Below are 26,146 nucleotides of genomic sequence, written 5' to 3' on the forward strand. Positions count from 1 at the left end.
GCACCCTCCTGCCCCACCCTGTGGGTAACTGTCTCAACCCCCATCTGGGCTTGTGGAGGCGCAGTGCACTGTGGCCAAACCACAGAGTCCCCATTTGGAAGATCCCGTTTCCTAACCACCTTGGCCTGACATCAGTAGCAATATTGCCCCACAAGGAGCGGCAAGCCGTTTACTGCGGGAACTGCCAGTGCCAGGGCTCCAACACCAAGTTCAGACACGAAGAACTCCCCTCTGGGGTGTAAAACCGAGTTCAGAAAGAAGAAAAAACAAAGATTTCAGCCCAGCTCTCCTCCACGGAGACACCCTCCGTGCCAGGGCTGGCACCTCCTTAGAAGCCCATGGTCCCCAGCTATGCCAGCTTCCAGGTCTCCTCCTTAACCCTGTGGTTTCCTCCATCACCGCCAGAGAAAAGTCAGGCCTCGGAAATCCCACGCAGTGCCCAGGGGCAGAGTGCCACCTACCCCATGGCGCGCTTGGTTTGCACGCTCTAGATTTCTCCTAATAAACCGAATGAATGATAATTGCGGCCATTTATGGAGTACCTCGTGTGACTTACCCACTTGCGTTGTGAGCCCTTCTGAGACCTCTCAGCTTTGAACGCTAACGAGGAGGCAGGAGTGGTTTCACCTGTCCTGTGAGAACACAGAGCCCGTGAACCCGGCAAGCAAAGGGGGGATTTAAACTCGGCTTAGCTCTCTTTCGGCCCACCCTACCTCTTACTTCGAGCAAGAGTTGGTCCTCAAATGTGCAGATTAAAGAGATAACCACCACTCTAAAAAAACTTTATAAAACTAGATAACACTGGATTGAGGGTGGGAAGAACCAGGGTTTCTCCCCAAACCAAGGGGGCTCATTGACTTTGGACAAGTACCAGCTTCCTTGAGCTCCCACAACCTTATCTTCAAAGTTGAACAAATAAAAATATCTTCCTTTCTTCCCTGTTGGGTATGTTGGAAAATCAAAGAGATCCAGTCGGGCAAAAGCATCACAAACCGTAGAGAACAGTGTTTGATGACTCTGACTCCTCCGTGGGACACAACAGATTCCAAGACGAGAGAGGCTTACCCCGGTGATCTCAGAGTTTGGGGGCCTGACGTGCGTAGAGCCTTTCATTTCATTTGTCAGAAACAGGCTCTGAGGAACTCTGTAAGAGCCTGTTGTTTTTACGGTAGACCAGAAGGCTTATCACAATGATAAACTTAAGTCCTCTATGAATGAAGCTGGCCCATTAAACAGGTGACCCACTGGCAGAAACCATGGCGAGCCATTGTCTTCAACCCCCGTACTACTACCTTCCCTTACCACTGGCATTATGTCTGATTTTGACTCTCCCACGGAAAAGAATCGGTTTATTAAATTCAGATCATTGAGTTTATCACCAAAGGCCACAAACAACCCCCCTGTCCTCAGCTGGGGAAATAGAGAAACAATCATGGTACAGTCATACGACAGGGTATTACTCAGCAACAACAGGAATGAAAGACTGTAACATGCTACAGGTGCTTTATGCAGAATGGAAAGAGCCAGACTCAAAAGGCTTCGTACTGTAGGATTCCATTTATATGACATTCCGGAAGAGGCAAAACTATAGGACTAGGAACAGCAGAGGTAAATTTTGGGAAAGATTTGACCATAAGGGAGTGAGTGACACAAAGGAGTTTTGTGGAGTGAGAAACTATTCTGTATTTTCATTGTGGTGGTGGTTACGCGACTCCATGTACTCGTTAAAACTCAGAACCATGTACCCTAAGGAGTGGATTTTACGGTAGGTAAATTAAAACAGATTTTCAAAAGTTAAAAAACTAATGGTTCCGAATTTTTACAAATGGGTCACTGGGACAGTAGAGCAATTTGGCAGGGAGTCCCATAGTATAGTACGATGTATTAGGTTGAGTATTATAGCCGAGTACAGTGTAGTAGTCTGGGAATTTGGCCCCTAGTTCTCTGACTTGCGTTGGCAACAGCCACTTGGGTAAGGTGTTAAGAGGGCCCCATCCCCAGGTGATCTGATTCCTTGATGAACCCTGGAGTTTGTATTTTTTTTTTAAAAAGATTTATTTATTTATTTATTTGACAGACAGAGATCACAAGTAGAGAGGCAGGCAGAGAGAGAATGGAAGCAGGCTTCCTGCTGAGCAGAGAGCCCGATGTGGGGCTCGATTCCAGGACCTTGGGATCATGACCTGAGCTGAAGGCAGAGGCTTTAACCCACTGAGCCACCCAAGTGCCCCGGGAGTTTGTATTTTAAACAAGCTTCCCAGGTTGTCTGGGTTCAGGTGGCGAACACCCTGCATTTTGAGGCCCATTATTCAGCTTTTCTAATTATTTGGGAATTAAATTCCTTCATGAGCAGGACCTTGCATGCCTTGGAGTTTCTACCAGTAAAATGAGGACAATTGGCCTGTCTCCTGCTCTGCAGTGACTTGGGCTCGAACACCTGACCCCAGATCAAGAGTTACATGTTCTTCCAACTGAGCCAAGTGTCCCCCTCCTTTTTTTTTATTTTGTTTTTTATTGAACAGATCTATATTTCACCATTTCTGAAATGTAAAGCTTGAACACGGTAACGGGGTGCCTGGCTGGCTCTGTCTAAAGCCCCACCTTGGGTAAAGAGATTAACTATGAAAAAAAATCTTTAAAAAAATAAAATAAGACTAAGAATGTCAAATAGTGGGGCACCTGGGTGGCTCCATTGGTTAAGCATCTGCTTTTGGCTCATGTTGTGATCCCGGGGTTCTGGGATTGAGCCCTGTCTGATTGAGGGGAGTCTGTTTCTCTCTCTCTGCCCCTCCCCCTGCTCATGCTCTCTCTCTCTCTAATAAATTAAAAAAAAAAAAAAACCAACAGAATTTCAAATAGTAAAAGTGGGTGAGGTCCTATTCGTCCATTTAGTGAGTAGGCAACTAGGAAGATGTCATAGCGATTTGGGATGGGAGAACTTTCGGGTGTGTATTGGGGGTGCTCCAAAGTGCTCCTTCCTCCCAGGAGCAGTGGGCGTGGCTGCCTTGCTGATCCGTCCTTCTGGAGCTTGCACCCGGAACAACTTTTCTAGTAACTCGACATCTTGCAATTTACCTAACCTCTTGGGAAGTGGTAGCTTTGACCTTAAGGGATATTAAGATGAAATTTTGTCTCTCTGAAATGCTTTGAGTTTTCTCACGGAAAGAAACCCAATGCCAGAACCATATGCTTGCTGAGATGACCATAATTCTGAGCTCTAGAACCATTTAAATTGAAGACAGGATGAGAACTTGTGTTCACATCTCATGTCCATTATTTATTGTCTGTGTGATTCTGTCCAGGTAATTTTCCTACAACCTCAAATTCTTACATTCAAATATTTCAGGTATAAAATGGGGTCAAAACCGGTACTGACTTTGTGGGGAGACGTTGCAGTTTGAAAGATGTGTGCTGAGGTATTAAGGGTGTTATGGTGGCTGAACTGTCAAAAGATTTGGCAAAAACAAAACCATATAGGGGTGCCTGAATGTCTTAGTTAAGTGTCTGCCTTCAGCTCTGGTCATAATCTCAGGATCCTGGGATGGAGCCTCACCTCACTGGGCTCCCTGCTCAGGGGGAATCTACTCCTCCCCCTCGCCCTCCACTCATGCTCTCTGTCTCTCTGTCTCTCTCTGTCTCTCTCAAATAAATAAACAAAATCTTAAAAAAAAAAAAAAGCCCAACCATAAATACCTGTGTTATATTATATACACGCATACAGAAATACATAAAACAAACACGGCAAGTGTTAAGAATTATTGAATCTAGGTGAAAGATATATGGGTAATCATTCTTTCAACTTTTCTGTGTGCTTGAATATTTTCATTATAAAATCAGAAGAAAAAAAAAGATGATGTGTGTAAGCCCATCAATACAGCGCCTGCTGCCCAGGAGGTCTCAGCAGGCCCAAGAGCAGGGAAGGAGGGAGGTGGCAGGGAGTGGAGGGGAGAGGAGGGGATGCAGGCTAGTCCAGGGTCGGGGGGCGCGCTCAGGGAGAGCAAAGAACTGAGGGATGCAGAAGACCCTGCAATGCCCCCTCTCAGGAGGGCGTGGGTTTGAGAACGGCCTTTCATGTTCCCATCTCCAGAGAATCTGGGCGTGGGGGATGTTCCCAGCATGTTCTTTCCCTTTCCTTGGGTGCTTCAGGCTCTCTTGGTTGAGGTAGGAACTCTGCTAGAGATCTCCTGAGCCTCCAGGTTATTCGTAATTTGTAGACCCTCTGAGCCCCCCTGCTGTAAGTGAGTCTTGCTCAGTAGCCTTCCTAAGCACCAGAGAGTAAATGCAGAAGGAACGAATGGCAGAAAGAGGGTCAGCAAAGCCACGAGAACAACCCAGAACTGCGCAGCTGGTCCCTTTCCCTTGTGGCTCCCCTGAGTCAAGGCTCCCCCCCTTGCTCATGGCTCAGACCAAGTGGCGTGGGTCCAGTGTACTTGAAGAGGGTATATTCCTTTCCTGTGGCTTAAAACAGCACAAGTATTTGATGATTCTAGAGGTCGGAGGTCCAGAATGGGTCTCCTGGGGTAAAATCAAGCAGGGCCATGTTCCTTCTGAAGGTTCTAGGTGAGAATCCGTTTTCTTGTCTTCTCCAGTTTCTAGAAGCTTCCCACATTTCTGGCTTAGGGGCCTGTCTTCATCTTCGAAGCCACCAAAGTCTTCCTCACTTTGCCACTCTTCTTGTCTCCCTCTCCTCCGTTTAAAGACATGCGGATTACATTGGGCAGGTAATCTCCTTATTTTAAAGTTCATTAATTAGGACCTGAACTCCCCCTTATAACCCTAACACAGTCATAGGTTCCAGGGATTGGAACATGGACATCACTGGGGGGCCATTACTCTGCCCACCACAGAGAAAGCTCCTCAGCGGATGAGCGTTTTTACCTGTTACCCCCCGGAAATTTTCAAACTTCAGTGTACTTCGGAATTGTGAGAACCAGTGTTTGTGAAAAGGCACTTTTATGCCCCATTGGATGCTAATTCAGCACTTCTGAAATGGACCCAAGGAATCTGGATTTTCAGCAAGCTCCCTTCACGCTTTCCTGATACACGTGATCCTAGGGGTACGTTTTGACAAATCTGCTTTCCTTTGTCATTGGAAGGTATAGTGACTATAGAGACCTAATTACAAAATTTATGGCCTATGATTTATTGAGCAATTCCAGTGAATTAATCAATATAGCTAAGTTCATCCAGCACCTACTCTCTGCCAGGGTCTAAGCTCCATCATGTATCATCTCATTTAAAGCTCCCATTAGGGGTGCCTGGGTGGCTCAGTGGGTTAAGCCGCTGCCTTCGGCTCAGGTCATGATCTAAGGTCCTGGGATCGAGTCCTGCATCGGTCTCTCTGCTCAGCAGGGAGCCTGCTTCCCCCTCTCTCTCTCTGCCTGCCTCTCCATCTACTTGTGATTTCTCTCTGTCAAGTAAATAAATAAATAAATAAATAAATAAAAAGCTCACATTAACAAGGCCGTGGGTAGACCTGGGATTGTCATCGCCATCTTGCCGATGAGAAAGCAGAGGCTTAGGGCATTAGGTGACCTGACTAAGGTTACACAGGCAAAGCCAACAGCCTATTCATCTCCTTCCTTTTCTTTTTCTAATGCCTGAGCTCTTTTCTTTCCTTTTTTCTTTCTTTCCTCCTTTCCTGCCTTCCTTCCTTCTCCCTTTCTTTTTCTTCCTTCCTTCCTTTTCTTTCTTTCTTTCCCTTTTTCTTCCTTCCTTCCTCCTCTCTACCTTCCTTCTTTCTTTCTCTCTCCCTTCCTCCCCCGCTTTCTGTCTCCCTTCCTCTCTCCTCTTCTTTCCTTTTTTTTTTTCTTTCTTTTCTCTCCTTCCTTCCTTCTTTCAAATATCTTATTAAACAGAAGCTCCCTCGTGGTCTAAAATGAACGACCTGAGCTCTTCACACGAACGGGCTGAGCGCAGTCACACAGTAGGCCCTCGGTAAGTATACACTGAATTATAGGGTAAATAAATAAGTAGGTGTTGGTATGAGCTAGCTCTAATCCTTGTAAGAATCCTAAAGGGAGGTACGATTATTATCTCCAGAAAACAGACACGGCCCCAGACCGTGAGTGGTGAGGGCTGGCTCCATGCTCCACGGCCGCATCTGACTCCGAAGTCCACGGGATCCTGCTCCCACGCCAGGGGCCTTGCAAGCAGCCGTCCACAGGCTCCTGCAGAGGACTCTTTTCTCATGATGCAAGTTTTATCTGCTTTGAGTTCTGTCATGATCAAGTGGCTTCTATCAACAAGAAGCTGAACGTACAAAATCAGGCCTGAGCGACATTTCCTCTCCTTCCTCCACAGCGGAGCTGGCCCTGGGCAGAGTCGGCCCGAGGGAGGTGGCCTGAGCCTGAGGGAGGAGGCCAGAGCCCTCACACTCAGGGAGGTACAAATACGGCAATTCGTTTCAAAACACGCTTCTCTTTACTTCAGTTCTTCTCCAAACACCCCACAGGACCACTGGAGTGCCCTGGGCAGGAAGGGGTCTGTCTGTGAAAGAAATGCCATCCTAGCCCATCCTGGAGATGGCAACTCAGAGGCCTGATCCTCCGCCCCCCTCCGCTACACACACACACACACACACACACACACACACACACACACACACACCGGCATGCACATCCCCAGGGTCAGGTTCCAGTCCTTACACTGGCAGGCCCCAGGCTGCTGCCTTTCCTGGTAGCCTTTAAACTAGCAGGGGTTGGGCCTGGCTTCCTGTGTCTGTCCGAGAGACCTCCCACTCCTGGGTCATTCTACCTCTTGAGACTTCTTGAGATTGGTGAGCCGGGCTCTAGGGCTGATGTCTGCGGAGGGCTACAAGCTGCTCCTTCCCCATGCTCCCTGCCTGCCACCCCCCTGCAGGGCCTCCACTCCTTTTTCTCCCTGCCAGCCTTTCCCCTGTTTCCATTTCTTTCCTCCCCTCCTTAGGGGGCGCTGGACCCCAACTCCCGCCCCAGGCTCTCCAGGCCTGATGTGTGAGGCTTTGGAGGCCCCCTGGGGCCGAGGACTGGCTTGTAGCAAGAAACTGTGAACCTTGAAGCCCACTTTGGACTCTGCCTCTGTTTCCCTTTTGGAAAATGATTGTATTAACATTTGCCAACTTCCTGACTCAGAAAAACATCTGTGGTTCTTACTTGCTTTGTGGTTTGTAAACTGGGGGCTGCACATCTGGGCTCCTCGTGCTAGCCTGACGCAGTACAGAATATTCACCAAGTAGACTTTGTAGATGGGGAGACCGAAGGCCAGAGAGATGGGGGAGTGGGAACATGACTCCCTCAAGGCCACAGTGTAGTGGCCAAGCCAGGACCAGGAACACATCTTCCAATACTCTCTTGCCATGACAGTTGAGTTCTTTGGGATAATGGGTATGACTCTACGGTACACGGCACGGCCCAGGCACAGGGGCTGCCCACAGATCCCAAAGGACATCAAAGAAACCGAGAGCAGGAAAACCTTACAAGTTGGCTGTTACCTTTGATGCGTAGTTACTGCACAATCTAATTATCCTGATGAGGTTCTTTGATATGTCCAAGTTGGTTTTATGTTTTCATATCATAAAAACCAACACCCCACACAAAGCAAATGAACAAACAAACAAACAAACAAAAAACAGCATCAGACCTATAAATAGAGAACAAACTGATGGTTTGCAGGAGGCAAGAGGGGGGAAGACGGGAGAGTGGGTGAGGGGGAGCGGGAGGCACCAGCTTCCAGTTAGGAATGAACAAGTCACCAGGACGAAAGGCACAGGGTAGGGGCTCTAGTCAATGGAACTGTAACAGACGGTAGCTGTTCTTGCGGGGAGCACGGCCTAACAGAGAAACTTGTTGAATCACCGTGTTGTACACCTGGAACCATTGTAGCATCATGGGCTAACTGTACTTTAATTAAGAAAAAAAAAATCCCACATCCCGCAGTGCGTGGGCCAATGGGCTGTGTCTAGAGAGAGAGAACTTTGGACGAGGGTCTTCGCCATGTGGAAGCAGGCTGCGGAACCTCACGGGCTCGCTCAGATGATCCTCACAACTCACAACCCAGGCAGCCTTGTTCCCATTTCACAGGAGAGAAAACAGAGGCTCAGAGAAGTGAACTGACTCATCTATCGTCATTCAGCTAGAGAGTAGGTAGGGCTGGACACACAGATCAAGGTCTGTCCCATTCCACAGTTAAGTTTCCCTCTCCTACTCCGTGATACTGGCTCCCCACAAAGGCATAAAGGGCTTAGTCATTAAGTGACTCAGTTTCCTCTTGTGTAAAAGCCTGCCTCCTGGTTTCTGTGTTAACTAAGGAGCCCCCCCCCACACACACACACCAGGTGCCAACCTGCCCAGGAGGGCCAAAGGAGGGTTCCCAGAGCACCAGGCTATGGGAGACTGTGAGAGCCTTTCCTCTGGAAGAGCAAGTTTCTCCCACTTAGGAGGAGAAGCCAGTTGGACTTCTGAGGTCGCTGAACCCCCCAGGGACAGCCTTGCTCTGAAAGCTGGAAGGCCAGCCTGGGGCACCAATGGGGCAGGGCCCGGCCCCCATGTGGCCCCAGTTTCCCCTTGCCCAGCCGGGCTGCTCTCCAGCTGGTTGTGCAATCTTGCTATGAATAGGTCTAGGTGTGGGGTTTGGTGCCAAAGAGACCAGACTTGTCTCCTTCGGGTGACAGCTCCCTCTGGAATTCTGGGAGGTGAGGGAGCACAGCTGCGAGGTCAGGTGGCTGACCCTGAGGCTGGGCGGTCCAAGCCGGTGGCGTGAGGGGTGGAGCCCGTGGCCAGACCGGATGGACAGGTTGGCAGCACAATCGCCAGCCTGCTGGCACAAGGATGGGAGCTCGACCGAGTGCCGGGAAACGCCTCCCCCCGCCAGCAGTGTGGCTGGGCTGCCCGATGCGGCCTCCGGGAGCCTCTCCCACTTGCCCCCCTCCCCCTCACCAGCCCCCGGCCCCCGTCCTTTAGGTAGGACTTAAAGAAGCCTGGAGGGGGAGAGGGAAAGATGGATTTCCAATGTAATTTTTAAAACATTAAAAATATGAGGATGTGAGAAAACAGAAGTTCTCCTGCATTGTTGGTGATGTGACTTGGTACCTTGGAGGGCAACTTGGGCAGTCTCTGTTAAAATTGCAAATATATGTGTATCCTTTGGCCCAGCAATTCCAAGTGTGGCCATCAGTCCTACAGAGATTCTTACGTGTGTCTGTAATGTGTATAAGATTATTCACTGCAGTGTTGCTGATAATAATGTGCATTTAGAAACAATGTTATCTAGTGGTGCCTGGGTGGCTCAGTGGGTTAAAGCCTCTGCCTCAGACTCGGGTCATGGTCCCAGGGTCCTGGGATAGAGTCCTGCATCGGGCTCTCTGCTCAGCGGGGGCCTGCTTCTCCCCCTCCCCTCTCTCTGCCTGCCTCTCTGCTACTTGTGATCTTTGTCAAATAAATAAATTAAAAAATCTTAAAAAAAAGTAAACAATGTTATCTATCAATAAGGGACCCCTGGTTCCATGAGCTAGATATAATAATGCAATAATACTACATAAGTATAAAAATGAGGAGGCTTTCTCTGTACTGGTGTTTTCTCTCTGTGTGAGAAACTTATTAACACAGTAAGGTACCTGACAGCGTGTATAATGTACTAGTGGCTCAGTCCATTAAGCATCTGCCTTCAGCTCAGGTCATAATCCTGGGGTCCTGGGATAGAGCCCCAAGTTGGGCTCTCTGCTCAGCAGGGAGTCTGCTTCTCCTTCTCCCCCCACCCATGCCTGCTCTCTAATAAATAAATATTTTTCAAAAAAAAATTTTAAAAGGGAGGAAAAAGAATTTGTGTTTTTATTGGTTGTAGGTGCATAAGAAATTCTGGAAGGATGAACACTAAGAGGCAGAGAACTAGACCGGGACAGGAGGAAAACATTTCCTGTGCATATCTATCTGCTTTCTGGCTTTTGAATTTTGTGCATGAATTCCCTTTCAAAGTATTTAAAAATATAGTGCAACAAAACGAAGATAATTTTGCCAAAAATGTTCATAACCCAGTTGCCAGATACAATGGACATTTGTCTTCTGGGGACAGATGCTGGCATGAAACTGTATTTATCTTTATAAAAGAAACGCACTCCCACTTTGGTAAAGTAAACTTGTACAGAAGGTGAAGAGTTGAAAGCCCGGTCCCCTGCCTGCACCCCTAGACTTAACTGAGTTTTTTGTGATTTCACTAGATCAGGGCTTTGGTCTCAGTTGTAAAGTCACAGGGATGCCGAGATCTGTCAGCCCTTGGGGCAGCCTCTAGGGCCCATCAGAGGCCTGGGACCCGGAGCAGCTTCTTCTGTCATCCCCGTGGGCAATACACGTCATCATTTTCTGTGGGCAGCATGTTGTGAAAATAGTTCCAGAAAAACCATGACTTCTCGTTTCCTCAACAGCTTCCTCCTAGGACCCACCTCCCACAGCGTGCCCTTTCTAAAGGCCACTCGAAACAGCTCCCTGCCCTGCTCTCTTCCCATTCCACTATCAGAGTCCAAGACGCTGTTCTGGAATTTTCTGGCAGCCCACTTTTCTTGCCTGACTTCTCACCGATCTTCTTTGAGCTCTTTAAGCCCCAAACAAGCCCAGTACTCGCGATCTCCCAGAAATGTTCCAATCTTGCTGCCGCCTCTGTCCCTGCGATTCATCACTTAAGCTAGAAAACCCGACCCACTTCTACCTTCTCCCTCAAACGTCCCCTTCCTCTGGGCTCCCACGACTTTACTTCCTCTGTCCCATCGTGCCCTGAGCAGCGTTGGCAGGATTCATCCACGCAAGAACTCACGCCAGCAGCCCTACATCTCACTTCGGCCCCTTTACGCCCCTCTGTCTGGGACAAAGACTGTGCCTGCACTCGGTAGGTGCTGCTGAGACGGATGAAGGTAGGTCTTGGAGGAGGTCCTCGATCAATCTAAGAAGGGCATTGACACTTTTCTTCCCTGAGTATAGTGTTTCTAGAAGGTCCTCAGAGAAGGCAGGCAAACGTGCAGTTTCGAGCCACTTACATGGCGGACACCAGGCAGAACCACGCACACAATCTTTTCTCAGGTCTTACGTATTGCTGATGGCTTTCCTCTTGGGACATTCAAATTAAGAAAATCCCAGGGAGGGTCTCCTCTTCCTCCAGTTCCAAAGGTGTCTAGTCCTCAGACCCAGCTCCATTGCTGCTTAGATGGAGATAAAAGCAGAGCGAGGGAGGGCCCCTTCCCAATGCTCCTTCCATCACCTCCATCCACACTTCCAACACGCTCCCCCTCCTGTTGCCTACTTCTCCCCATAGCCATCTCCCTAGTTTACCGTGTCCCAGGGCTCTGGCTGTGCCGGAAAGGGTGGAGACAGTGGCTGTGAATTCTGCCTTCTGTCCCTGCATTCTGGCTATGCAATGGGCGACTTGGTCGATGCATGTCACATTTGCTAGCTTAAAGGTTTGCCCTCATTCCTTGAAATGGATTTGCAAAATCGAATCCCTAAGGTGTTATGGAGATCAGTCCAAACTCTTCCACTTTTCAGCAAGAAGCTGAAGCAGGGAGTCCTCAAGTTAGCCCTTTATGCATCTAAGTGGAGCAGACACACCTGGAATACAAACTCCTGGGGGCAGGGCCCACAGCCTGGTTCTCCTGGTGCTCATCACAGAGTCTGGCCCACGGCCACACTTCACTTAGTTAATTGTTGATCATTAACTTTAATTAGTTTTTGGTTGAATTTCTACTTGGTTTGGGAGAACTCTCTGTTGAGACTCTGATGATAACTAGTGTTAGGTTTCCATCTTCAATCTTTTGGGAAACAAAGTAAAAGCTGAGAAGCCATCCCAAGTGAAATAACTTTCTCCCACTTGGCTTTGGCGTTAGAAGATGGTGAGATTCTGCCTTCATAGGTAATTAAAACCACGGAAAGGATACTTCAGAAAGCAGGACTCTCCACCAATATAAAATTTATCCTGAAGGGCAAACTTTATTATTTTTTTTCCCCAAAGGGCAAACTTTAAAGTATTTACTCACTTGATCTGAATGGCGTCCATCATGTTCCCTGGTACTCTGAACCCAATCCCAGGGAATTTCTCAAAGCGGAGTAATTTTTACATCTATTACAATGAAGACTACCACCCAAGCAATGAGGGGTAGTTTGACCTTAGCGTGGGGGTTCCTCCTCACTTTACTGAGAGGCCCTCGATGTTCACATGGCAACTGTTGCCAGCGGAGGCCTGAAATACTGAACCTGATTTTCAATATGCAAAAGGGCTCTCTGGTGACCAGTGTTCACTCTTAGCACTGACATGAGGGGAACTTACTGGAGCCTAAGCTTTGACAGGTCAAAATCTCTGACATTCAGTGAAGGCAGAGAGTCTAAATCTGGCTCCCTATCTAAAAGCCCCTCCTGGACAGCACGCCGCCATGCACACCCAAGTGACCATCTGCCACCATGAACAAGGCCATAGATCGGACCTGCTTTTATTCAACTGTCTGGCTGTAGAGCTCACAAGTTGTCTGGAGAGAAAGTCTGCTAGATCATTCCATTTAGAGGGCTCAGGGCAGAGCCTCTCAGCTTTATGCCTCTCCCAGCCTGTGAAGTCATTCCAGCGAAGACCCTGACAGAAATGCGGCCTTTCTCATAAGGAGTTCAAGAAAGGGGAAGGGAGAACAAAAGACTTCTTGGAGTGAGACAGAGTGTCACTGATGCTTTATTTACATGCGTCACCATCTCTTACAAACTAGATTACGGTTTTAAATGGAATACACAAGGCAATTATCTACAAACACCAAGAAAAGTTAAGTACTGTGTCTCTATTTCATTTGGAAAGGGGAAGGTTCCCAAATCAAACTGGTTTTGATTCTTGAGAAGAGAGGTGGTAGAGTTAATTCATGGCAACATATGGTTGGACAAAATCCTCAGTAAGAATGCAATATGATAAGTGTTTGCTTGGAGAGAAAAGGTGAGGTGCTTCAAACCAAAGTATCAACCGCTGTTCTCTCGGGTGTCTGAATATGGCCATGCACCATATTTAATTCTAGTCTGAGTGGGGTATGAGCAAGAAATTGGAACAGGTAAGACAATTTTACAGATACTGTATACAGATTTTTTTTCCATTCATGCAACTTTTTTTTCTTAAAAAAAGTTAAACATGTGAAGCCAAAATGCACAATGTATTTTTTTAATATTAACTAATTTTTCTGGTCCTCCTTCACATCTGTTTACATTTCCCGTGTACATAATGTGCTAGGACAAGTATACGAGAGAAGACTGATTGCCAGGCAATGAGATAATTTTAGAGAAATAAGTGACCAGACGCACAGGTTTTTAAAGCAGCCACACACAGAATTCTGGAGTGTGGCAGAGGCCTCAGAACCAACCATTCATCAAAGAAAAATACACACAAATAAAACCAGAGGAAAATATTTCATTCATTCAAACTGCATTAAATGTTACCCACCGACAATTCAGATCAAATAGAATAGACTCTTTTCAGTTACTTGGGCATGTGTGTCAAGATCTCGTGTGCAGACAGGATTTCACAAGGCCTGTGCTATCCCCTCATTGTGCCTGCTGCCCCCGGTCTTCAGGAGAGGCTGGCTTTTTCGTACCTCCTTGCCAGTGATTGCATTTCTACAAAAATCTGCTAAACTAAAAAATACAACAGTATGCCTAATCATACAATGTTCCCCAAATTCATCAAGAAAAAGAAAATTAGAGTTCAAGCTGTCAGGGTTTTGCTTCTGCTTTCAGAGAGAAAGGGTGGATTCGCACTTCCATTTAGCAGCCCACGGCATCAGCGCGCGACCCGGGACTGGCTGCCCGACTGCCGTACTCTTGGTCGTCTCCCCGAGATTCCAACGGTCCTTCTTCCGTAAGCGGGGTCCACTGGGTGTAGGCTGAGGCTGTCCCTACCGTCTTCAACAAGACTGGAAGCCACCTGAAAGGTCGCCCTGAGACTGGGCAGAGCTGTCCTGAGCTGTGAGTCACGAGGGCCTCCCACAGGGCGGTCAAATGCTACACACAGAACACCCAAACTCAACACCACACACACACACACACACACACACACAGCCCACCTTGTATCACACATGTGTGCACAATCGTTAAAAGGAAAGACAAACTTCAGAAATTTTTTTTAAAAAAAATCTGTGTTTCAGCAATCATCCCATTGCGAGGGGATGCAATGAGGGAGCCGGGGCTCAGCTTCATTCACAGTTAACGGGGCGCTGAACCTGGCAGGCCGCTCTCACAGCAGGAGAGGGAAGGCTTATAAAGCTCTTTTCTAACTTTGGTACAAGTTATCTGGTGCTGGAGCCTGAAGAGAGAACAACAGAACCCCAGAGTGCATGTCATGTTTTCAACATTAGTTACTCTTCTTTTTAATTTCCCGTCAAAAAGTGGAAGGCTCCCTAGAGCAGCTTATTTAGAGGCTGGAGATAACCTGGAATAGTTCTCTGCAGGATGCGAACATCACAGCCGCCAGGTCCCCGGAGGCCTAGTATTCCACCGGGACGCTCCAGATCAGAAAACTTACGGTGAGGGACGCGTGACACTCAGAACTCCACGTGGTGGCCGACGGCTGGCCATTGCTGAAAGCAGAGTCTCCGTGTAAGAGACGGAGGTCTGAGGCGGCCGCCCTCCGCCCTGTGTGACCACCTCCTGCTGGCTCCAGGGGAACCTGGCCTGGGGGGGTGGGGGGGAGGCCAGCTGGCAGTGGCCGAGGCTGAGAGGGGCGCTGCCGTGATCCTGGACAGGCCTGACTGTTCCAAGTCCCTCTCCAAACTGATGCTGGCACTCGGCTTTGTCCTGATCTCAGCTCTCCACAATGCTCTACCCGTAGATACTATCTGCATTGTTAAAAAACAAAAAACCCAACAAATGCAAAGCACCCCTCCCCCTCCATTTTCCTGATGTGCTCTGCGGCTGCCCTGCTCCCAGACCTCCTCTGTCCCTCCCTCAGCTGTTTCGGATTAAATTATAATCTGGCTCTAGGACATTTTGTAAGACATTCTGCCTGAAATCTAACAAACGCGGAGAAAAAGAGAATAATAAATGAGATGCCACATGTCTGAAAGGAAGTCAACATGGATTGAAACCTATTTGGGAGTTTTTTTTTTTTTTTTTTTTTTTTTACTCCCAAAGTAGCTCCCGGGGTCTATAAAACAGAAAAGGCAGACTAGCTGTTTTGTTAGTTTGCTGTTTCTTTCTGTTCAGGAGAGACGTTCTCTGGGCCCTCTCACGATGTAAGCACTGGGGATTCTCCTCGCTGCCCTCCCTCCCCATCTCCCTCCCCAGTGGCTGTAGTTGTGTCCCTGTGGCATCCCCCCATTCCCCCCCCACCCCCGCCCCGGTCAGGGCAGCATCAGCTTCGAACCCAGAGAGGTAGTCTTCTCTCAACGACACGGGACAGTTCCTGTGTACAGCGGACCACCGAGGAATCAAGGAAGTGGCTAGTGTCATTATAAAGGGATACGGTAAGCTGAAGTCTGTCTCACGGACAAGCGGACCACATGAAGAGAATACACACCTTTAAAAATTATACATACTTTTAAAATGAAGATTAAAAACGTGTAGCAGTTTAGAAAAGGCGATATGCTACAGGCCTACTATAACCACAACCGCACGACAATTTACAGATTCAGTAGAAGGCAGGGTGAAATCAACAGGGCCATCACTCAAACATGAGAACCCAAGCGAGGCGGGGGAGACGTGGGACAATACCAAATGGAACTTCCATTATGCTGGGAGCTGTTCTCACCACCAGTATCACCCCCAGAGGAATTAGGAAGCAAAGGTGCACAAGGGGGCCCCTGGCGGCAGGTGGCGGGTGCAGGGGTCGGGTGGCATGTCTACGGTGGGAGGGAGTCAGTGCCCACTGCACGGCGCGAGCATCAGCGAAACTCATGCAGGGAAGTCTGTGCTGAACTACTAGCCTGTGTTCCTAACGTCCATGCAGAATGTTCCATTTTTGTACTGTACAGGATAAAATTTATTTATACATTTATATACCTAATGCTTTTTATGCAAAGAAAAGAGTCTTCATCTATCACTCTGGAGAAGTGTGCATACGCTGCGCTCGTCAGAGCTTCGTCACACCAGCTTTTCATGTGTACCCAAGGTGTTCCCAACCATTCTATCGAAGAGGGTAATGATATAATCACACTTTCCTGGCTCAACAGAAAGCACCTATACAGCACCATTAACTTTTTGAAAACCAAACAAAATGAAATCCATAGAAGCAGAAAGATGAGGGGGGAAAAGTCATAACTGCCCTATCTTGTACTTCCATCATGTCATTTGTACAATTACAATCTAAGCTTTTATATATATATATATATATATTAGATTGTGTGTGTGTGTATAACAATCAGTTTGTACGCTATTGCCTCTCACTCATACACGTCTAGAGATCCGATTATACACAGCAAGGCTGAAAATAATCAAGGGTATTTTAGGAAAATAGTGACTCTGCTTTGTACTTTTCACACACTTCCCACTGTAGGCTTAATGCTCACCTGCAAGTTCATTTCTTCTGCAAAGCAAAACAGGACTTTTTTTCCCCCCTTTCTCCTTAAAACTAAATCCCTTAGTGGCATTTGGCAATGAGTGGGCAGCTGAGCTTGTTTCTTGAAAAGACCCTAATTTCTAACCAGCATACCATTGTTGTTCACTGCATTAGCTGAGGATAATGCCAGGAGACCAGAAGCCCGACTGCTCTGGAACTGCAGACCAGGGGCTGGGCCCCCCCCCCCCCGTCCCGACTCAGAACGAAAACACAGCGGGTCGCACGCGGCACTCCATTCGTCGGGCCTATGCAGGGCTCAGTCCTGGACTGGTGCGCACGGCGAACAGTTGTGCCATTGTCCAGTTTTTAGAAAAGGATAGTTTTCTACCGAACAAAAGAAAGAAAATCCCCCTCTGGTTTATGTAATTTGTTAGTTTATGGAGTTCCAAGAGCTCAAATGCTTGTGATGCCCAAAGCTAGACTAGTAACTGGTACAACACTTTCCTTCTGTTTTTAAATTTGCCAGGGGAAGGATGATTAACATTTTAACATAAAAAATGCTGCAAGTTAATGCATGTGGAAAAACTCAGAAAGTCAAAGGAAAACAAACACTAAAACGACACTTAAAACATCCCATAAACCATCGTGATAGGACTACACCACAGAGTCGCCAACAGGAGCTCACGGTGTGCTCTGAACGAGGGTGGGTGGTGCTGACAGGGTGCCGTCCTTCGCTGGCAGGTGGCTCATGACCCTGTACAAGGAAGATTTTGCATACTTTATATAGAGAGTTCTGTTCCAAGGGTAAGTGCTTCACCCGGGGTAAGGGGCCATTAACAGTCTCTGCTGGGTTAGGAAAATGGTGCAGGATTCACAAAGGTGTTAAGCTGTAAACGGTATCACTGTCCACTTGCTGAGAGCAGATTTGGCAAAGGGTTTCTCGGTAGGTCTTGTGTCAGTTTGAGGGTCTGCAGAGGAGAAAAGAAAAACCAGAGATGATTAAGGACATTCAAACAGCAATCGTAGGCCCCTCTGGCTCACGCTTCACCAGCCTCCTGTCTCCTCACCTCACCTCCAAACTAAGGGTACTCACACTAAAGCTGTTTTGCTACACTAGCTTCAGAGGTCTGAAAACCTAAGGAAAAAGCATGGAGACTACTTACCTTATTTTTCTGCTTGATTATATGATGCTCCCAAGTTGAAAAAGCCTAGAGGAAATGAGGTCATTCATTTTGGGAGGTTAACAAAGAAAGGCAAGTTAGGGGTGTTTTAGTGGGCCCTCTCTTTTTTTTAATCTCTAAGACTTATTTATGTATTTATTTGAGAGAGCCCACACAAGTGTGTGACTGGGGAGAGGGAGAAGAAAAGCAGCAGACTTCATGCTGAGTGCAGAGCCCAATGCGGGCCTTGATCTCAGGACCCTGAGATCATGACCTGAGCCAAAACCAAAAGTCAGATGCTTAATGGACTGAGTCATCCAGAAGCCCCGTTAGTCTGTCCTTTTAAGTTAGGTGTCCAGGGTGCAGATGGGATTTTGCTCTAGGAGTTTCAAGCAACAACCAGAAAAGTTGGTCACCCTAAGCAGACCAGCTATGCTTTTCTGGTTATCTACCACTGGCTACATGGACTAAACTTGTTTACCATGAGTACCGGGGAGCTGAAATGGCCACTTTCCACAAAGGCTTACTCAGTCTGCACCACTGGTTGGAGATCACTTTGACTCTCCTTGCTTATTAAAGGAATAAGCAATCTCTAAGTGGACTGTGTAGGAATTTTTTTTTTATATTAAAAGTCTGCAAAGAAAAAAAAATTATGTAACACACACATTTAGCCAAAAACCCCTCCCACACAAAACATCCCTTTAACAGTTAACAATTTATTATTATTTTTGCCATCAACAGTCTTCAATGGGAGGCATAAGAGGTCCTCTCAGACCCTGTGAATTTACATGTCTGAGTAGACTTCATGAGACCTCTGAACCCAGACAAGTTAAAGGACTAAAAAAAGTATACTCACAGAGATGTAGCTAAAGGAATCAACACAATAGACCTCAAGACATAAGACCTTTGTTTATGGAGACAGTGTCAGCTGTCAAGGTAGGGATAAAAATGGCTTTAGGCCAAGAAATAGACAAGGAGGAGGGAAACAAGCTGAACTCACCACCTTCTCATCAGAAAAGGTAAGCAAGTCATGAAGCGTTCACCAGTAAGCTCACATACACATTATACACATCTGCTTCCCACTTTTTAGACCAGATATTGTCAGAGGTTCATTTGGGATTTTCACAAACTTACTCAGGACTTCAGTCTCTTCTGTGGCTGGGCTGGCTGGCAAGCTCACCTTTCACTACCAATATTCAGAAAGATAGCCGGGCTTAGTATTGGTAATGTTACATACCCATGGTCACAATTACCCTCGCTACTGCTCCAAACTGAAGCTCTTAGGGGGTTTTATCAGAGGCAGCAACAAGAAAGAAGGAAAAAAAGGCCCTCTTTCCCCCACCCATTCCCAGTATTTATTTTCCCTGGCTGACGGATTTTTTTTGCTTTGTAAAGGTATTAGACAATATTATCCTAGACTTGTTGATTTCAGAGCAAGAAAAAGCTAAAACAGGGACATCGGGGTGGCTCAGTTGGTTAAGCGTCTCATGATCTCGGGGTCCTGGGACAGAGTCCCACATCGGGCTCCTTGCTCAGTGGGGAGCCTGCTGGTCCCTCTGCCTGCTGTTCCCCCTGCTTGTGTACATGCTCGCTCGCTGACAAATAGAAAAAATCTTAAAACAAAACAACACCCCCCCCCAAATCTAAGAAAGAAAGAAAAGAAAAAGCTAGAACAGGTACCTAGTTGGCTCAGTCAGCAGAGCATGTGACCCTTGATCTTGGGGCTGTGAGTTCAAGCCCCACGTTGGGCCTAGAGATTACTTAAAAAAAAAAAAAAAGCAGTTAAAATAGAAACCAGATCAAAGCATCCATAACGAATTAGCCTCCTAAAGCCAGCCAGTGCTATTCTAGCTGGAACCCCTGAGGACTGAATGGATAAGGGTACAGACATGGTCCTTTGGAAGGGTATTCAGTTTTTCCCTTCACAATAACACTTAATAAACCACAATCTAACATCACTATGCAATTAGTCATCAGGGACTGTGGTCCCCAGGTGCTAAGAGAGAAGCTGTAAAGCATTACCTAATTCAGACCCCATCCTGGTTCCCTCTGGTATTAATTATTCAGCCATGGAAACCAGTGCATACTGGGAAGGTGACACACTTCATTCCCCAAGTACAGAGGCGGAGCACGCAGCCTGTTGTAATGCTGGACCTGGGTCCACACAGGGGGAAAGAAGGCATGGGGCACCTATAACCCCCAACATGGCATCATTCTAAGCAGAACAGGGCATGGGCTCTGAAAACCAGGGGCAGGAGGCCCACACTGGGCAGTCACAGAGCAAAAACCAACAACAATCCTTAGGCCAAACACATTCCCTCATCAAAAGGCCCAGAATCTTCAGGGAACATCATCATTAAAAAGGACAGGCACTGATCAGGACTGCTTCCATTTCTGCAGAATGGGCTTAGGGCCCCCTGTATCTGTGGCATTCCCCGGGGGTCTCCCAGGCCATGCCTCTCAGCCTGCAAGGGAAACCTCGTGTTCTTAAGAGGGGAGCTAGGAAAGGAGAGGCAATAAGGAAATCCAACTCCACAGGACAGAAAGGTGACAGAAAGCAAACAGATCATAAAATATTGTGAAAATCTAAAGAAATCAGATAAATGTTGAAGAGAAATACAAGCATTCTTCTAAAAGATACACCAGAATCACCATTCACTAGGAAGACCTTATGATTAAAAATAGTCCCAAAGAACACAACTCCTTATCTGCTGTAGATTTTTAGCCACTTTGGTGACTCATCATTTGCACATGTGTATCTGACTCCACCAATGACAGAGAATAGAAGGACCACTTTTAAAAGATGACACCAGCTACTGAGCTGGGAATTTAATGATACTTAGGTTGGGTACAGGTGTGGTGGGTTTCAATGAAGCTCCCGCATTTCTTTTTCTTTTTTTAATTTATTTGACAGAGAGAGGGATCACAAGTAGGCAGAGAGGCAGGCAGAGAGAGACAGGGAGGCAGGCTCCACGCTGAGCAGAGAGCCCAACGCGGGACTCGATCCCAGGACCCTGAGATCATGACCCGAGCCGAAGGCAGAGGTTCAACCCACTGAAAGCTCCCGCATTTTTAACACTGTTTAAAGTAAGATGAAATTGTTTAAGTATGCTGATGCTGATTCTAAGTTTAAAAATACATCATATTAAGCAAAACTTCTGGAAGGAAAAGGAAGCATATAGCTGAAGGGAATTATAGCTATCACTTTGCAGTCACTAGACAATAGGCCAACGAATAATAAATATAAAAATGTCCTTAAAAAAAACAAAAACCAGAAAATGTTGTTCTGTCCCATCTGTGACTTTCATTGATGGGGAGAAGATCTCTCTTCTCCATCCATGCCCAATAAATATGTTTGAAATCAGACTGTTGATGCAAGGAAAATGAAATGGGGATGCCAAATGATGAGACCCATTCTAAAAATATCTATGGATGCTGTCATCTGGTCCCTGGTGAGAGTAAGTCCCTCTATAATCTTGGCATCTGTAGGGAAGACAAGTTTCTGCCTAATTATCACCACTAAATCACATGACATGCTAAGAAAGGGCAATGCCTCCAAAAACTCTACACAAAACATAACAACCCCAATCAACTTAAATCTGGGAATAAAACATTAAAGTACCTACGGCTGTCCTCCTACAACTTAACTCCACTGTGACAAATACGGATTTCTCAGCAGTGTTTTTATCTTTTTGGCACAGAGGAAAGGAACAGGACCCTGACGCCAAATATGACACAGAAGGAAAACAAGCCAGTAGCATGAAACCCTCACATCCACAAATCCATGAAGGTAGCCACTGCTCTCCTAAGCTAAAACGAAAGATGTCTGGAGGAGGTCTGCCTGAAACACAAAATTAAAGTGAAGCACCGCTTTCCCTACTCTTTAAACATAAAGATAATTTAGGCCAAACCTGCCAACCCCAGGACAAGCTGGGGACTAAATACAGAACATTTAGGACAGAAAAGGAAATGAATCAATGTTCACTCCATCTGACAGGGAAGACTCATGTGGAGTTCAGAGAACAGGTGTGGGCTTCAGACTAGGAAGTCTCCACCCCTGAGGAGAGAGCAAAGAAATGCCTGCCTGCCACCATCTCTGCTTTGCCCCCGGGGGGATCTCTGGGACACCCCATCCATCATGAGCCACAATCATCTGCCACCATCCACCCAGGCTTCTGGAGCTGGTGTCACCCCCGGAAAAACGGCGTTTCTGTGGGTCTTGGGTTGGGCAATCACGTCTAATTCCGGAGTACCAACACAGCAGCAGTTCCCTTGGCGTCCATCTTCACGGCCAAAACACGAAGCAGCTGAAGAAAACACCTGACGGGTGCAACACTTCGTTTAATTTGGTAATTTTTCAGCATCTCCCAGGTTGGAATGGGAGACAAAGACTTATGGAAGCAGCGGAGGGCCAGCCTGGTGGTCACTGTGACAGCAGGAGCCTGTCAGATGACAATCCGGCCCTCTGCCTGCAGTGCTGGCCTAACAGTGCCATCCTCCAGGACTACCAGAGACGGCGAACGAGGTGGTGCAGCTCTGTAAAAACACATTCTGAAGAATGCTGTCAACCTGCCACTTTAGCAACTGAATAGTTAACAAGGGAAGCAGAATAGGTAGGGAGGTTTCCGCCAGGCGGGAAGCCAAATGTGTATTCAGTTTGAGGAGCCTCAGTAAAGGAAAGTCAGGTTTCTAGGAAATGCAGCCCATAGGCACAGATGCCTTTTTTTTTTTTTTTTTAAAGCTTTATTTGAGAGAGAGAGAGAACGCAGGCACATGCGTGCTTGTGGGAGTTGGGCGGGGGCAGAGGGAGGAGGAGAGGAACCTCAAACGGACTCCCTGTGAGCGCGGAGCCCAGCAAGGGGCTCAATCTCACAACCCTGAGATCATGACCTGAGCCCAAATCAACAGTCAGATGCTCAACCAACGGAGTCACCCAGGTGTCCCTCCATTAATACAACTTTAAAAAAATTAATTAAAAAATTGAAAACAGTAAGTATTTAATATTTACCTTCTCTCATCTTTCCCGTGTATCCTACCATACACAGCCTTTATTTCAAGGACCAAAATCGACAGTCTTGCTACTCTCAGACTGCTATCACCGCTTTGGTGACTCACCACTTAACAAAAACAAGAGGGAACCGTAGTACAGGAAGAAATGCGTAGAGCCATAAACCGTGACCTGAATGTCACATGTTTTATGTTTGCCGGGTGACTCCTCACTGCATTGACTGGCTGGGGCGGGGTGACTGGGAGTGTGCAGCCACCGCCTCGGGCTGGGGAACAACTGCATCCCTGGGACGCGGAGCTGCAAGTACGGGTCCGGTGTGTCAGCCCATCGAAGGGTTCCACAACCAGCTACAGAAGAGAGGGGGCCCCAAAGCCGTCTCTGCCTGCTTTAGATATACACGGTTATGAAGACCATCTTATTTTTCCAAAAGTGATTCTGAAATTGAAAACACAAAACCAGCCGTTTTAGTTCCACCAATAGACCAAACCACTCATCCCTCTGTAAGGTAGGACCAGGACATGCAGGTGACACAGGTGGTGGCCAAGAAGCAACCCTTAGACCAGTGCAAGAGAAGAAGGAAACCAAGAAGGGAACTGAAAGGAGGGTCTCAGGGGTGGCTCCAAGATCGGCAGACAGACAAAGGAGTGAGGTAAATCCAAACCTGGTATGGCTGTGGGAAGCCCTCGTGTCCCTGCTCAGCCTGGAGCTTGCTTCCATGGGTACCCCGGCCGGCAGGCGACCTAAAGTGAATGGGGCTGGACAGGGAGTGCTTTGGCTTGAAACATTCAGGCAGCAGGCATAAGGGACACCTCTACCACATCTGTACCCATGTGGGGCTGTATTGCTTTCTGATCATTTCTCAACATACAAATGACCAGTGGACGTTCCAATTAATTATAGTGGCAAAGTATGCAGGGAGACCCACTGAAAATTAAAAATTTCAACCTCAGAATCTATGGCCTTCTCTTTTTGGCCATTACATTTCTTTAAGGAGTCAAACACTCCACACAGACATGAATACTTTAAAAAAAAGAAAGAAAAATCTTATGATCCAGACTTCTTTCATCAGAGAGAAAGAGAGAGAGGAAGGAGGGGGAGGGGAGGAGGGAGAGAGAAGACATCCTGATATGCAAACCTTCAATCAAGCCAAGACTGGCAATTAACGTTTTATCCTCTGGAAACACTGGAATTACCTTCGGAGGCTTCCGTAACTAAGTAATTCTCATCGTTTAATAAATGAATATCATATATTTTACCCAAAAAGAGGTCATTAAAAAAAAAACAGGAAATCTAGAATTACAGAGTACAGCCCACATCTATTACTGGGGAAGAGAAGCAAAGCACAAGACCCGCACCCAAGCACGCAGCAGTTCCTCGGGGAGAGGGGCGTGTTCCCATTCTAAGCCTGGTCCTGCTTCTTTGGGAGGAAAGCTCCCGGAGAACAGCCCATTTTCTCTGGGTTTTCACTGAACTTACAGTTGGAAGAGATCTTAAGGGCAGAGTGACCACATTTTCTGAATCCCAAACTGTGTCACACTAGCCAGTAAGGGGGTCAACCTCCAGCCCTGGGGGTTGGGGTGTCCACGGCCAGACCACGGCCAGCATCAAGCTATTTATTGTGTGGCAACTTCTGGCTCTCAAGAGAGCCCTAGGAGGGCCGGAACAGCTCTTTATTTCTTTGCGGCTTGGGACAGGCTGGCAGTGGGAGCGGGAGGATCGGATTTCCAGGCTCCCTACCAGCAGGGATGGGCTATACCGAAAGGGAGCAGAGAAGGGGCGTGGGGAGGCTGCTCCCTCTTCTGTTCCCTCCGCAGAGTGCTACCTACCGGCCAACTGGATGCTGACAAGACACCCCCAGGAAACCCGAAGCCAGGCGTCTGGGACTTTTCAGGCAATCCTCTGAAGATGCTAAGGGAACACTCTGGGTACCACACACAAACCTCATTCCATCTAGGTCGGAAGTTCCCTGTGAGTGAAACAGTTTCTCGCAGGGGTACCTCCAAATTGGTAGCCAGGACTTCTAGGGGGCGTCCAAAGCTTCACAAACAGGCAACCACCATACCTTTTTAATAAAAAGAAGCCAAACGCATTCTAGTTTAGGAAAGTACTTGCTCTTTCTGCCAACAGTGTTGCGTATGGCCTGGCTGCCTCCCTTATTGGTATCAACTCTGCAGCCACTGTCAGTAACAATAAACATTTAGTAACTTTTTAAAAAGCTGCCAAAGGACCGTAGGCCATACAAGAGCTCTGTGGGGTAGACGTCCATTTTAACCCCATTTCATAGATAAGTGAACTGAGACTGAGGGAGATGAGTGACTTCACTCTGACACATGGCCACGCAGATGGCAGCCTTCTGCTACAAATCCCACAGCTCCTCTGCCGTACCACACAGGTGATACTTGGAGTGAGTTGTAGGGGAGGTTTTTTAAATCCATGGTTCCCACCACAGCACAACCCCAGGGACAGTGAGCTAAACTGGGTGGCTGGCTCATGTCTTTAGGGGTTTCCTTAGAACATGGGTCCTATGGCTTCTTGAAGAAAAAGGATTTGGCTCAAGATATCAAATAAATTTAGGAAACACTGCAATCTTATCCCAGAAGGTTCATAACATACATGAACTTTCAAGGCTCTTCGTAGCCCATCTGGCAATAACTCTAATTCACTTAAACATCATATTCCTTAAACTTATTTGACCACAGAATGCATTTTCTACTTAGTATCCATGAATGTCTTGAGGGTCCAGTATTCTGTGGAACACTTTGAGAAACACTGATTTATGGGACCTCTAACTATCAGAAGTGTCACACTAATTTTCAAAACAAAACTTTAATTCATTTTAGGTTTTGGAACTTTAAACTTCAAAACAGTTTGGAAGATGGGGGAAAGCAATGTTCTTACAGCAAAAGAACACATTCACAAAACCAACGTGAAGTAGATGATGTCTCTTACAAGATGGGGAATCTCCATCGTGGAATGAAAAATCCAGCGTTAAAACTTGAATCTCCAAGTCGGGAAGAGAAAGTCTGCAAACATCCCTCTACCTGCCCCAGGAACAAGGCAGAACCCTGGCCCTTCTCTCCAGCAACAGCACAGAGGCAGGTCGCGACAAGCCCTTTCTCCAGTCTCTATGAAGAAAGGGAAGCCATGAGAAGCACAGGTGGCACCTGGGGGGAGACCGTACTTAAGAAAACGTTACTTGGGAGATGTTGAAGAGTGAGCATTAGGAACCCTGGGAAAAGAAGCATCTAATGGGAGCTTAGAATTTACAAGGATTTCCAGGAGTAATTCAGGTGATTTTCACCCCATTTATTCATGCTCCACGTCAGCTCTGTGGCCAAAGAAACCTTCCAGAAAGCCATCTATAAATGCAACTGCTTAAAGTGACAGTCACTCAAGGCTCTGTCCCTGTGCCCCAGAGAGCAGCATCGATACCAGTGCTTTCTAGGGAAAAGAATGTATGTACGGAGTGTAACCAGCCTCTGCATAGAAAATGCCTTTTCACAGC

General features: G+C 47.2%; 1 protein-coding gene across 1 annotated transcript in view; it reads right to left on the reverse strand.

The window, feature by feature from the left end:
* Window positions 1–12,659: 12,659 nt before the first annotated feature.
* Window positions 12,660–26,146, reverse strand: part of FOXO3 (forkhead box O3) — a 122,980-nt gene continuing 109,493 nt past the window's right edge. The window contains exon 3 of the mRNA XM_044244534.1: window positions 12,660–17,441. The gene's annotated coding sequence lies outside the window, so the exon portion shown is untranslated. The remainder of the gene's footprint in view (window positions 17,442–26,146) is intronic.

This window comes from Neovison vison, chromosome 1 (assembly GCF_020171115.1).
Source record: "Neovison vison isolate M4711 chromosome 1, ASM_NN_V1, whole genome shotgun sequence".
Taxonomy (NCBI): domain Eukaryota; kingdom Metazoa; phylum Chordata; class Mammalia; order Carnivora; family Mustelidae; genus Neogale; species Neogale vison.